The 11,129-nt window shown below is 53.8% G+C and overlaps 1 protein-coding gene across 2 annotated transcripts in view; it reads left to right on the top strand.

Moving 5' to 3' along the window:
• Window positions 1-10,028: 10,028 nt before the first annotated feature.
• Window positions 10,029-11,129, top strand: part of LOC103305706 (C-type lectin-like) — a 118,205-nt gene continuing 117,104 nt past the window's right edge. The window contains exon 1 of one of the 2 annotated variants that reach the window (XM_065593143.1): window positions 10,029-10,911. The gene's annotated coding sequence lies outside the window, so the exon portion shown is untranslated. The remainder of the gene's footprint in view (window positions 10,912-11,129) is intronic. The other variant, XM_005313237.5, reaches the window with a different exon arrangement.

The raw sequence follows: 11,129 nt of genomic DNA, 5'->3' as shown, positions 1-11,129 counted from the left end.
AGGGAAGCAGCCTGGCAAATGCAGCGCAGGCACCAGTGTCTGTCCCAGCTGGGAGTGGTCAGCCGGCTGCTGAGGGCTTCCCGAGACCCCTCCTTCCTATGCCTAGGGGAAGGGTGGGGAGGAGCCCAGCAAATACCGAAGGCGCCGTGACCCCCCCCGGCCAGCAGGGGATCCTCCCGGCGAAGCTCGCCGGCCAGCAGAGGATCCTCCCGGCGACGTTCGGCATCCGTGGAGCGAAATTGGCTGGAATGGAAGAAAGAGCTAAAACTGAAAAAGCTGGAGGATCGTAAACAACAAAAACAGCATAAACGGGAGAAAAAAAAAAGACAGCATCAGCGTGAACGGGAGGAAAAAAAGAGACAGCATCAGCGTAAACGGAAGAAGAAAGAAAGACAAAGACAGCATAAACGGGAGAAAAATGAGAGACAGCGTCAGCATAACCTGAAACTGGCAAAATTGAAGGGCAGCAAACCCCCGGCTGCGGTGAGTGAGGGGGAACCCAGGACTGCACGGAGCTTTAATAAGTGCATCCTGGCCCCACGCAAGGAGCGGGAGGACATGGATGACTTCCTGGAGGTCTTTGAGACGGCCTGCGAGCTGCACCGGGTTGATCCCGCGGACAGACTCCGGGTCCTTACCCCCTTACTGGACCCCAAATCCGTGGCATTGTACCGCCAACTGGGAGAGACAGAGAAAGGGGACTACGAACTATTCAAAAGGGCCTTGCTACGAGAGTTTGGGCTGACTCCTGAGATGTACCGGAAAAGGTTCCGGAGTCAGAATAAAACCCCTAAAATCTCATTTCTGCAACTAGCCGTCCGCATGGAAAAATACGCCAGCAAGTGGGCTGGTGGGGCCCAGACGAAGAAGGACCTGATTAAACTGCTGGTACTGGAGCAACTGTATAAGCGGTGCCCATCCAACCTGAGGCTGTGGTTGGTGGACAAAAAGCCAGAGAACCCGCGACACGCAGGGCAGCTGGCTGATGAGTTTGTAAAGAGCCGGTCAGGGGGTGGCAGGGAGGAGCCCCAAAGGAACAGGCCCGCCGCAATGCAAAGAAAGAGTCACCCTGGGACCTCCCAAAGGGGGAATATGGAAAATCCCCTCCCACGGGGAATGCCCAGCGTCAGGGACAACCGACCGGCTCAAGGGGACCCACGGGACATGAGCTGCTATTACTGCGGCCAAAAAGGCCACGTTCGGGCCCAGTGCCCCAAGCTCAAGGACAAACTGAGCAGACCGAACCCGCACCGGGTTAACTTGGTAGAGGCCCAGACGGACGAGGGGCAGGCTTCTCACGCAAGAGGGGCTGGCAGCTTATCAACTGCTCAAAAAAAAAAGGGCCCCAGGCCAGCTTCTCTGGGGGGCCAGATGCTCCGGATTCAAAGTTCTCCGTTTACAGGGTTGGCGCGGGGCTGTCCCTGCAGAGCGAGTGCCTTGTTCCCCTGGAGGTGGATGGAAAAAAAGTTTATGGATACTGGAACACGGCCGCAAAGGTGACACTGGCCCGGCCCGAGGTGGTGGCCCCAGATCGGGTGGTGCCCAACACCTTCCTGACCCTAACCGGGGTGGGCGGAACCCCATTCAAGGTTCCCGTAGCGAGGGTACACCTAAAATGGGGGGCCAAGGAGGGCCCCAAGGACGTGGGAGTGCACCACCATTTGCCCACTGAGGTGTTGATGGGGGGGGACCTAAAGGACTGGCCAAGCAGCCCCCAGACCGCCTTAGTCGTAACCCGTAGCCAGAGCCAGCGAGGGGCACTACGCCCTGACCTTGGAAAGGATGTCCCACCGGAGGCACCGAACCCTTCCCGGGTGGGGAGGGAACACCCAAGGACAGGCCTCGGGGTGGCTGGGGCTTCTGACCCAGCCGACGAAAGGGAGCAGGTCCCCATCCCTTCCCCAGCCGCCGAGTTCCAGGCCAAGTTGCAGAAGAACCCCTCCCTGCGGAAGCTAAGGGGCCTGGCTAACCTCAGTGTGGTACAGACCATGAGGAGAGGATGCAAGGAAAGGTTCCTGTGGGAAAAGGGGTTCCTGTACCGAGAGTGGGCTCCCCCAGGGGAAGTGGAGTCGTGGGGGATCAGAAGGCAGCTGGTGGTTCCCCAGAAGTTTCGCCACAAGCTACTGTACCTGGCCCATAACATCCCTCTCGCAGGGCACCAGGGGATCCGGCGCACCAGGCAGAGGCTGCTACAGAACTTTTACTGGCCCGGGGTCTTCACCAACGTCCGGCAGTACTGCCGATCCTGTGACCCCTGCCAAAGGGTGGGAAAGGCCCGGGACAAGGGAAAAGCAGCATTAAAACCTTTGCCCATCATAGAGGAGCCTTTCCAGAAGGTGGCCATGGACATAGTGGAACCTCTCAGCAAAACGACCCGGTCTGGAAAGAAATACATCCTGGTGGTGGTAGATTTCGCCACCCGCTACCCCAAGGCAGTGCCCTTATCGTCCATCGAAGCAGACACTGTGGTGGATGCGCTGCTGACCATTTTCAGCCGAGTGGGGTTCCCCAAGAAAGTCTTGACGGACCAAGGGTCCAACTTCATGTCGGCCCTACTCCGGTGCTTGTGGGAGAGATGTGGGGTCCGGCACAACTGGGCCTCAGCATATCACCCCCAATCCAACGGGCTGGTGAAGAGGTTCAATGGGATGCTAAAAATGATGCTAAAAACATTTATAAATCAGCACCCGCAGAACTGGAACAAGTACTTACCTCACCTGCTGTTTGCGTACAAGAAGGTACCCCAGGAGTCTACCGGGTTTTCGCCTTTCGAACTGCTATATGGAAGGCGGGTAAGGGGGCCCCTGGACCTAATAAAAGACAAATGGGAGGGAAAGGCCACTCCCAAGGGAAAGTCGGTGGTGAAGTATGTCCTAACCTTCCGGGAACAACTTGCCGAGCTCATGGGCCTGGCCAGGAAAAATCTGGCCAGAGCCCAGAGGAAGCAGAAGGTCTGGTATAACCGCACAGCACGGGCCCGCGCCTTCGCCACTGGGGATCAGGTGATGGTCCTCATCCCCGTAAAAACAAACAAACTCCAGGCCGCCTGGAAAGGGCCCTTCAAGGTTGTCAAGAAACTAAACAAGGTAAACTATGTGGTAAAGCTGTCGAACCGGGCACACCACCACCGGGTGTACCATGTAAATATAATAAAGCCATATTATAACAGGGGAAATATGGTGTTGACCGTGTGCAAACATTGGAAGGGGCAGAAAAATAACCCTTTAGTAGATCTATTCCCTGGAACAAGAGTTGGCTTCCCCCTGAAAGCAATACCCCTCTCTGATCGGCTAACCCCTGCCCAGCGAGCTGAAATCAAAGGGGTGCTGCATCTGTACCAACAGCTGTTTTCCAACCAGCCTGGACGCACTAATCTGACTGTCCACCGGGTGCAGACAAAATCGCACCCGCCTATAAAATGCTCCCCCTTCCAAGCCACAGAAAAAACTGCTCAGGATCTAAAAAGAGAGGTCAATGACATGCTGGCTTTGGGGGTGATCCAGCCGTCTTCCAGCCCTTGGGCCTCGCCGGTGGTGCTGGTCCCCAAAAAGGACGGGTCGATCCGGTTCTGTGTGAACTATCGGAAGCTCAATGCCATCACGGTAGCCGATGCCTACCCCATGCCCAGGCCGGACAAGCTCCTAAACAAGCTGGGAGGTGCTCTGTACCTTACCACCATAAATCTTACAAAGGGCTATTGGCAAGTGCCGCTGGATGCAGATGCCAGGCTAAAATCGGCCTTTGTCACCCCTCTGGGGCTCTATGAGTTCCTGACCCTGCCCTTCGGCCTCAAGGAAGCGCCGGCCACCTTCCAGCGCCTGGTGGATCAGCTACTGAGGGGGATGAAAAGTTTTGCCGTGGCGTATATCGATGACATCTGTGTCTTTAGCCAAACCTGGGAGAACCACATATCCCAGGTTAGACAAGTGCTGAACCAACTCCAAAAGGCTGGGCTAACCGTAAAACCGAAAAAGTGCAAGGTGGGAATGGCTAAGGTATCCTACCTAGGCCACCGGGTGGGAAGCGGCTGCCTAAAGCCGGAACCAGCCAAAGTGGAGGTAATCAAAGACTGGCCCGCTCCTCAAACCAAAAAGCAGGTCCAAGCCTTTATTGGGATGGCAGGGTACTATCGGAGGTTCGTGCCCCACTTTAGCACCATAGCCGCCCCCATCACTGAGCTGTGCAAGAAGGGAAAGCCAGACAAAGTGGTCTGAACCAAGGAGTGCCAGGAGGCTCTCCGGGCGCTGAAGAAGGCTCTGGTCAGTGGCCCAGTTCTGGCAAACCCAGACTTTGACAAGCCCTTTATGGTGTTCACCGACGCCTCAGACACAGGACTGGGGGCGGTGTTAATGCAGAAGAATAAAAAGGGGGAGAAACACCCCATCGTGTACCTAAGCAAGAAGTTGCTACCCCGGGAGCAGAACTACGCGGCCATCGAGAAGGAATGCCTGGCCATGGTGTGGGCCCTCAAGAAACTAGAGCCATATCTCTTTGGGCGTCACTTCACCGTGCACACCGACCACTCTCCCCTGACCTGGCTGCATCAGATGAAAGGAGCCAACGCCAAGCTCCTGAGATGGAGCCTGCTCCTGCAGAATTATGACATGGACGTGGTCCATGTGAAGGGACGTGACAACCTAATAGCGGACGCATTGTCCCGGAGAGGGAGCCCTGAACGTCCCCAGGTCACTGGTCAGAGTGACCCCGCTCAGTTCAGTCTTGAAGGGGGGAGAGATGTGACGGAGCAGGGAGCAGGGCAGATTTGACCTGGGAATGTTGCAGGGGGATTGCAGTGAGGAGGGGGGACTTCCCTTAAAGGAAGCTACCTGAGCTGTAACCTGAGCCAGGAATGGGGGTGGGGAGAATTAACACCTTCTGCCCGGGAGACTGAACAAAGGAGAGGAGCAGCAGGAGGAGTTTTGAGTTTAGTTTCGGTTTGGGCTGGGTGGTGCAACACAGGGAACCCCAAGCTGGGGTCTAAGCTCCCTGAACCTCCCAGAGGAACCTAATTGAGGGGGTCTGGTCGTACCTACACGCTCTGCTTGAGACTGTGTTCCTGTCCTTAAATAAACCTTCTGCTTTACTGGCTGGTTGAGAGTCGCAGTGAATCTCGGGAAGAGGGGTGCAGGGCCCTGACTCCCCCACACTCCGCAACATCCCCAGCCTGACTTCCAGTCACGCATCCCACGGGGGCCGCAGCACGGTCCCTGCAGAGCATTGATCCAGCGAGTAATGGCCGAGGGACAGAGCACGCTGGGCACCGCGAGTGGCCTGTCACGGATCCGAGCAGACACCCCTTGCTGGCCACCCACTAGGAGGCTGTGAGGGGAAGCCAAGCCCCCGTGCTCAGGGTCCCCCAGCTGTGTTACGCTCCTGGAGCCTTGGCAGGCTGCAGCACAGGCCCCTCCCTTGGTGTCTCTGGCACACGCCTGGGCCCCAGCTCTCCGTCTGTTCCCCCATCTCGGAAATGGGGCTTTTCAGCCATGCTCCTTCCTGGAGCCCCTCACCTCGCTTCGGTGTCCTTGCCATCTCCTGCCCATGCTACCATCCTCTTCCTGTCCGGCCCCTGTTCTTGTGGGTTTAAACCAGGGACGAACCCCAGAGTGGCAGTGTGATCTAGACTTAGAGTTCTCCAAGTGTGAACACCTCAGGCACTATAACAGCCTTAAACACGGAGTCACAGACAATCCCCGTGGATACTCCGATCCGTCATGCCACCCCGGTGAGCCTAGCCTGTGAGAGATGGTCCCTTACAGCAAAACTCACACCAATATTCCAGTTACTCCCAGTCCCAAAGGACCAGTCATTTACTGCAGGTCAATTGCACTTTAGATCTTACACCGAAGGCAACGCTTGTAGCCAATCCTACAATAAACTATCCACCGATTTATTAATCGGAAAAGGAAACAAGAGCTAGTCAGAAGATTAAAGCAGGTGAGCCCGGCTGACTACAGCCGTGTATTTGTCAGTGTTCAATTGAGGCACAAAGATCTTGGCATGAGCTGGCACCTGGTCTGCCAGCGTCACCCCTACCCACTCCCGAGCACTTGGCCTCTTTTGTTCTCCTCCAGGTAACTTTCCACTGCTCCTACTTCCCCCCTCCCATCAGAGGAATCAGCTAAATGGGGTTTTCTAAGGATGCTACTGCTTTTTATAACATAGCGTTTTGTGAGGTTTAAGCACCATTATTAATCTTAAGCATTTGCCTTTGCGCCTGTGTGGGGTGTACATGGTACCGGCCCTGTCAGGAGTGGTGGTTTCACATACACGTAGGAACTCATGATACAGCGGTATTTCATAACACCACTTCCCAAGAGCAATCGGAGTGCATGTGTTATACAGATGTGGCCCCAACTCATCACAGCCCCCTCTGCCCCCCGCCCCCGTTTGCAGCCACACAATCCCAGTTATGGAGGCTAATGATGCATATGGGAATTTCTTACAATTACTTTACTTTGGCCCCTGCCTCTGGCCTCGCGGGCGTCTGGAAATGTTTACACAGCCTCCCTGAGTGGGTCTGGAGGGATGCCAGCGCTGGCTCTAGGGAGCACACGCTGTAATCCCGGCAAGCCGCTGACATGGGTGACTGGGAAAGAATTTCTCATGGCATGAAGAGGGCAAATATTTGTGCAGAAAGAGTGAAGAGCCCTTGGGGGAGCAGGAGATCTGGGACAGGAACCTTCTTCATCCAGGTGGCCCTCAGGGACCAGCTGTGTTCTGAGCTGCTTGTGACCCCTGGGTGGGGTCGAGCTAAACGACCTCCACCTGGACAGGCCCAGGCCCCTGGGGATTGGGCTCCCTGACTCCAATGTGATGGTCAGGGGCACACTTGGCTGGAGACCCCCCAGATACAGGCTGGTGGGGAGGCCATAGGGCTCCTGAGAGTGTCCCATCTGAGAAGCACAAAGCACCTCTCAGCATAGACTAGGGTTACCATAGAATCATAGAATCATAGAATATCAGGGTTGGAAGGGACCTCAAGAGGTCATCTAGTCCAATCCCCTGCTCAAAGCAGGACCAATTCCCAACTAAATCATCCCAGCCAGGGCTTTGTCAAGCCGGGCCTTAAAAACCTCCAAGGAAGGAGAAGAGGACACTCCAAGGGGCCCTAGCCCCACCCCAACTCCGCCCCTTACCCACCCCAACTCCGCCCCTTCTCCAAAGTCCCAGCCCTGACTCCTCCCCCTCCCCTGAACGCTCCGCCCCCTGCTCGTCCCCCTCCCCTGCTTCCCGTGAATCAAATGTTCGGAGAACGGAGTGACCTTGAGTAGTCAAAGACCCTTCCTTCCCGTCCCCTCCAGTCTATGTCTATCCTATTCATAGAATCATAGAATCATAGAATATCATGGTTGGAAGGGACCTCAAGAGGTCATCTAGTCCAACCCCCTGCTCAAAGCAGAACCAATTCCCAACTAAATCATCCCAGCCAGGGCTTTGTCAAGCCGGGCCTTAAAAACCTCCAAGGAAGGAGACTCCACCACCTCCCTAGGTAACGCATTCCAGTGTTTCACCACCCTCCTAGTGAAATAGTTTTTCCTAATATCCAACCTGGACCTCCCCCACTGCAACTTGAGACCATTGCTCCTTGTTCTGTCATCTACCACCACTGAGAACAGCCGAGCTCCATCCTCTTTGGAACCCCCCTTCAGGTAGTTGAAGGCTGCTATCAAATCCCCCCTCATTCTTCTCTTCTGGAGACTAAACAATCCCAGTTCCCTCAGCCTCTCCTCATAAGTCATGTGTTCCAGACCCCTAATCATTTTTGTTGCCCTCCGTTGGACTCTTTCCAATTTTTCCACATCCTTCTTGTAGTGTGGGGCCCAAAACTGTACACAGTACTCCAGATGAGGCCTCACCAATGTCGAATAAAGGGGAACGATCACGTTCCTCGATCTGCTGGCAATGCCCCTACTTATACAGCCCAAAATGCCATTAGCCTTCCTGGCAACAAGAGCACACTGTTGACTCATATCCAGCTTCTCGTCCAATGTGACCCCTAGGTCCTTTTCTGCAGAACTGCTACCTAGCCATTCGGTCCCTAGTCTGTAGCAGTGCATGGGATTCTTCCGCCCTAAGTGCAGGACTCTGCACTTGTCCTTGTTGAACCTCATCAGGTTTTTTTTGGCCCAATCCTCTAATTTGTCTATTGCTGTCTAACCCGCCCCAGCTCCTCATCTGATTTCAATTGCCTCCCACTACCGCTCTGGATTCCTTGTCCCAGTTTCCTGGTCCTGTCTCACTCTCCTCTCTCCCCGCCCCCATCCCTCAGATGGGATGTTCATTCCAGATTGGCAGAATTATAAGGCTTCCCAACATTTCAACACTTCCCATTCTAAATTTTCAGTTGCTTAACTATAGGCTAGTTCTGCCTACAACAAAGCATATTCAGAACTTCTGATTAAAGGGATTATAAATGTAGCAACCTCCATCATAGCTAGTCACCAAGGATTGAACCCGAGCCATCCGGATTTAAAAGCATGAGCTTCCACTACTTGAGTTCAAGATATAACTCCCTTAGCTGGTAGCTGTACAGTTATCCTCTAAAAATCCACCAGAGGAGGGCACAAAACACATGTTGGACAGTGATTTACAAAAGTGCCAAATATTATTATTAGACCTGCAATACTTTTCACAATGAACATCAGCGGGGGATAAACTGGGAGTTTAAGAATATTTGGAAAACAATTTTAGAATAACATTCAGTGCTGTGGTTTAAAAGAAAAAAACCTGTTAAAACTCATAACTTAGCAGCATTCAGTGTTTGAAAAAAAACAACTTCTAGGAGGGATACAAGTTAAGAATGTTGAAACAGGAAGATGTTCTGCTTAGTGACCACTTGAGCAAGGCGGCGTGCTATGGAATACTTGCAAGATTTCACTGTAATGTTTTACAATATATAGCAGCACAATGCTGATTCCATTGATATCGTTGAGCAATTCAGGCTGATTTTAGTTCAGCCCACATCGTAATAGTTTTGAATACAAGATCACAATTTTCAGCTCAGTTGGTCTGAACATGCAAGGTTTAAAATTGTTATGCTCTAAACTGTATATTAACTACAATTTTATAAACCTGCATGTCAGAGAACTGTGTGCCACTACTACTAGACAGTGGCACAAGGCAATTCAGAGTGAATCACAGAAATGTAGGACTGGAAGGGACATCAACAGGTCATCTAGTCAAACCCCTGCACTGAGGCAGGACTGAGGAATAACAACACTAGACCATCCTTGACAGGTGTTTGTCTAACCTCTTAAAAAACTCCAACGACTGCTATTCCATAACCTCTCTAGGTAATTTGTCCAGTGCTTAACTACCTTTACAGTTAGGAAGTTTTTCCTAATGTCTAACCTAAATCTCCCTTGCTACAATTTAAGCCCATTGCTTCTTTTTCATGAATGTCCTGAGTGGGACGGGGGTGGGTCCAGGCAGTGGGATTGGGGGGAGGGAGGTCGAGAGAGTCGGTGCATGTGTGGGGATGGATCGGGGGAAGCAGGGTGGAGGAACTGAGGGGGACAGGACTGGGACTGGGGAGGGCTGAGGGGGATGGGAGAGGACTGGGATGGGGGAGTAGGCTAGGGGCTGAGGGGAACATGAATGGGACAGGGTAGAGAGAACTGTGTAGAGTGGGGTGGGGCGGGGTGGGGGAGACAATGGAGCTGGGCTGGGGAGGGTCGGGGGGTTGGGGAGAGGGACAGAGTCTGGAGGGGATGAGACAGAGGGGAGCAGGACTGGAATGGGGGGAAGTTGAGGGGGTGGGACAGCAGGGGGAGTGATGGGGGTGGGATGACGGGGGAGGCTGAAGAAGAGATTTGGGGTAGGGCAAGGCTGAGGGCAGTGGGTTGGGGGGAGCAGGGGGACTGTGGGGGAGGCTGTTGGAACGGGGGCAGGGACTCAGGGCAGTGGGTTCGGAGTGGGAGGTACAGGGGGAACTGCAGGGGAGGCTGAGGGAACAGGGTCAGGGTGGGGGATGAGGGCAGTGGGTCGGGTCTACACTGGCACCTCTCAGCATTGCTGTGCCGGGCAGCAGACCTGCACCAGCACTACCCTGGCGATGGAAGAGTTCTCAGTGGAAATGCAGACTTCATGACACAGACCCTCCTCGTCACTTCAAACCTGACGCTGCTCTGGTCAGTCGCTAGGCTCTTGTCACTTTCAAACCCATGCAGGGTATCTGGCTCTTTTTCAGTGCTCAGGTTAAGAAAAGCCTCTGCATTTTGTGAGGGCTTCAGCATTCACATTCCTACCTCACAAACTGTCTGCCTGACACATTGCTCCCAGGGCATTCATCTTTAGTCATTATCGGCAGGTCCATCAGATTAACAAGCAACACAGGGGGAAGCAACACAATGGTGTCATGGATTTTTAATTTTTCAAACCACTTTGGCCTCAATAGGGATAACAGCAAATCTGGACAGAGCAGATGGGTGTCAGGATGAGTTTGGGTATTTTTTTTTTTAAGTGAAAATGTTTGGGTCTGAGCAAAGGCTGCAAACTTCCCTTTTGTGGCGACGAGAAAGGAAGGAGACAGAGCGCCAGGTCGTGGTAGCGGAAAAAGCCTCCCAGGGACTTTTCACTGGGGTTTTTATTATCTTACTTTTCTATTTACAACACTTATAAGTGGTTGAATTTCTGCGCATAGGAGGAGCATACAATACTCATCAACATGACTTAACAAGGTCATATCTTGTGCACGTGAAAGCGAGCAGCGAGGGTGATGATTAGGTCAGCCAATAAGTTTCTTAATCACAGGCGTGGGGGTGTAGGCCGCTCCGGCGCAGTGTGCCGCAGCCGTGAACTAGCAATTCGGGAGCTGTGTGTCTCTACACCCTTTGGAAACCTCTGCTGATCTTTTGCCCCAGGGGCTAATGACAGCCTGGAATCTGGGACAGATTTCCACATCCATGCAGGGTGAGACGATGCGGGGGGGAGGAGGGGAGGGACAGTGGGGAAGGCAGAGGGAACAGGGTCAGGGGGGCTGAGGGCAGTGGATTGAGGGTGGGCGGGCACAGGGGGGACACTGCGGGGGAGGCTGAGGGAACAGGGTCAGTGTGCGGGCTGAGGGCAGTGGGGCTGAGGGGAGCCTCCCCAGAGGTATCTTCCAGGTGAGCCCAGCAGTGCTTACCTGG

This window comes from Chrysemys picta, chromosome 1, assembly GCF_011386835.1.
Source record: "Chrysemys picta bellii isolate R12L10 chromosome 1, ASM1138683v2, whole genome shotgun sequence".
NCBI classification, from domain to species: Eukaryota; Metazoa; Chordata; order Testudines; family Emydidae; genus Chrysemys; species Chrysemys picta.
The sequence above is the reverse complement of the archived record's forward strand: the minus strand, read 5'-3'. Positions and strand labels throughout refer to the sequence as shown.